The sequence below is a fragment of the Sinocyclocheilus grahami genome, unplaced genomic scaffold (assembly GCF_001515645.1).
Source record: "Sinocyclocheilus grahami isolate Dianchi unplaced genomic scaffold, SAMN03320097.WGS_v1.1 scaffold1939.1, whole genome shotgun sequence".
Taxonomy (NCBI): domain Eukaryota; kingdom Metazoa; phylum Chordata; class Actinopteri; order Cypriniformes; family Cyprinidae; genus Sinocyclocheilus; species Sinocyclocheilus grahami.
In genome coordinates this window covers 55941-59583 of record NW_015507118.1, presented here as the reverse complement: position 1 = coordinate 59583, position 3643 = coordinate 55941, and positions in this window count along the sequence as shown.

Here is a 3643-nt window from a genome sequence, read left to right as displayed (position 1 = left end):
GTTTCCCATTGGTTTGTTCTTGTCATGTGACCCTCTTGTTTCCTATAAGTAGCTTCATGTTCCCATTGTTCCCTTGTCGTGTATTGAATGTATTTAACCCACTGTTGGTGAGTCAAGTCAAGTCAAGTCAAGTCAAGTCAAGTCAAGTCAGTGTTTCTTGTTTGGATATCACCTGTAAATAAACTGCACTTGGGTTCTCACTTGCGCTCGCCTTCAGTGGATGATTCGTTACAGAATACACGACCACTAAAATGAACCCAGCAGATTGCCTAGTTCGTCTTCGACAGGGAGACCTAGATAAGGTAGATTTTAAGGATAGCTTCCTGAAAGACATTTTCCGCCGCTATAGTATCCAAGCTCCTGCGAACGCGGAGCTTGGGCCAAGACTGAAAAGACTAATTGCTAGTGTGATGGATCCACCTCTGATGTCGGTGCGAGCTGCAGGCATCCCGGTGATATCAGCGCTCTCAAGCCAAGCTGTCTTAGAGGTCATGCCACACTCTGCTGCCCTTCCTGTAATGGCAGTCGCCATTTTGAGCATGTGGGCTGCACACTGCACTCCCGAGTCCGCTCCAGAGGCCTCTCCTGTCCACGAGTCCGCTCCAGAGGCCTCTCCTGTCCACGAGTCCGCTCCAGAGGCCTCTCCTGTCCACGAGTCCGCTCCAGAGGCCTCTCCTGTCCACGAGTCCGCTCCAGAGGCCTCTCCTGTCCACGAGTCCGCTCCAGAGGCCTCTCCTGTCCACGAGTCCGCTCCAAGGGCCTTTCCTGTGCCTCCAGAAGTGGTAGCTTCCACTGCAGAACCTCAAGAGGGGGTGGCATCCGCGGCAGAACCTCACGACCACGGAGGCCGTTCACAAACTCACTGTCTGCCCTGTCACGGCCACGGAGGCAGTTCATGAACTCACTTGTCTGCCCTGTCATGACTATGGAGGCTGTTCTTGAACTCACTGTCTGTCCTGCCCAAAAAAAACTGTGATCTTTGAACACATGGTGCACTGTGAATCAGATGAAAATAATTTTGACTCCATGCTGATGGAACTATCAAATTTTTGTTGAAGTTGTGAAATCAGCAACCCTGCAGTACTTGTCTTTTAGTTCTATTTACCAAACTTACCATATCAAGTGAAATGTTTACATTAGTGGCCAGAATAGACCATACAGTAATTTGTACATTTTAATGTCACAACAGAAGAATATAACAATATTTGCCAGCTGTTGGCTCCTTAACTTCTGGCAAATTAAACAACACTGGAAACAATCTATAACATTTTGTGCACAGATGAACAATTATATTATAGGTTCCTCTTAGAGCAGCAAGCTTTTTTTGCTTTACATAAACACTTTTAGAGAAATTATGTTCTCTTTCAGAAGTGTTTTTCAGACATTTAGACTGTCTTATCTCACCTTTGGGGCAGAGAACGGAGATATCTGCTGCTATGGGAAGGAGAAATGTGAGCTCTATGAAGAACTGGATAGGTAGTGACACAGAATTTGCATGTCCTTGTTGGACATAATTAATGCAGTTATATATAAAGCCGAGACCCCTTTAAGAACGCAGGGAAAAGATGAATAGAGACGGGACTATCAACCATGTATGAATAGAAACAGTTGGTGGCAGTATGTGCCAATGGTGCAGAATACGCCAAAAAATTCCAAAGAAGAAGAAGTACGCAGGGTGCCACGGTCTGGCGTCATTTCCGTTTTGATGAGCGCGCTTTGCACGTTGCGTGCTCGATGCTTTGTCGCGTTGAGTCATAAGACAATTTTGGGGGGAATTCAGTTGATTTCAGATTATTTATGACTACTGATAAACGATTAACTGCGAGCTGATATATTAACAATACTCTTTAGTGTTACAGATTTATAGATTTGTGATCGTAGGAAGATCTGACATGGTCTGGTATGTATGATTGTCCTTGATAACTACGTTACATTATATTTTAACATAAAACAGTGATAAGATATGCTGTAGCGAACTTTTATGTATTATTTGTGCCTATTAATATTACATGTTGCGCATATATTGCGGACCTATTGCGGAACATTTATAAATTGTGTGTAATATATAAAGAAAAAGTGATGTGCACATTTTGTGTGCATTGAGATAAACATCTATCACTACCATTAAATGTCTTTACTAATATAGCTTCTAAGGCCTGTATTTTTCCTGTGTTTCAGGAAGTGTTTATTGTGGCAGCAGCTGCAAACATGTATGTTTAAATATACGGTACAGTGGTCTCGAAAAGTATTAGACATTTAAGTCATAGTTAAATTGTCAAAAAAGTTACTAAATGACGTATTGTTTGATGCCACTTAATTTAATTTTGTCATCTAATTCAGTGACACAGTTTTGAATGTGAAGTGTCTATATGCAGTACTTTTTGTTGCCACTATGATCGTATTCATGAACTATTGCTCTAGTGTTCTGTTAACTGTTAAGAGCTCTCTCTAAATTGGGATGTGTACAATTACATAAGTAGTGATTTCAGCACTACATGTTACTTGACTTAAATACTCATGGGGTGACAGAGTACCACTGAAGTAAAATTAATTTACAGCCTTTAGCACAAATGTACAAATATTGTGCTCTTTGCTGAATTTTGAGTATATTTCAGTGTTCATTACTAATCTTCAGTAGAATCTGAATTAAATGCTTGTCAATTGAAACGAATTTCATCTTTGATTTTTTTTATCAGATATCCATGGTTGCAAAAAAAAAAAAAGATATATAAGTACTTTTTCTATCTCATTAAATGGAGTGATGTTTCTCCTCCAGTCATGGTGCCTGACATCACAATTATATCTTTTACAGATTTAGTATGGTTATCAGATGCAGGTCATGGAAGACACTTTTCTTTTTTAAATACAGAATACTAATTTAATTATTTAATGATTACATCAGTTTGCATTTGATTTATTCAACTCTTAATATTAATATGTACTTATTACTACATTTTACATAAGAGCATTGCAAAATATAAAGTTAAGATTTTTAGTGCAAAGCTACCCTAACAATTAAAGACGGGCTGTTTTATTTTTTGTCACATAATAAAGGAAATTGTGGATTTCCAATCATTTCTAATCTCACTTTTTTTGTGACAAAACAAGATTTAATGTTCTGACTTGTGATTGCCCCTGTGTTGTAATTTCCCCCTGTGGGATTAAAAAAGAAGAAGAAAAAAAAAACAATTAGGCATTTACTTTATATGCTCATTATGTAGGGCTGGACGATATGGCCAAAATTGATATCACGATATATTTCTTCATTTCGGTCGATACGATATAATTCCGATATCGATATGAACACTATTTATCTGAAATAGAAATCTTTTGTAACATTATAAATGCCTTTATCATCACTTTTGATCAATTTTAAGCATCCTTGCTAAATAAAAGTATTAATTTCTATAATTTCTTTCCCAAAAAATGTATAAAAATTATACTGAATGGAATAGTGTATAATGTTACAAAAGCTTTTTATTTCAGATAAATGCTGATCTTTGGATCTTTCTATTCATCAAAGAATCTTGAAAAAAAAAATTACTCAACGGTTTTAAATATTGATAATCAGCAGATCAGCATATTAGAATGATATCTGAAGGATCATGTGACACTGAAGACTGGAGTAATGATGCTGAAAATT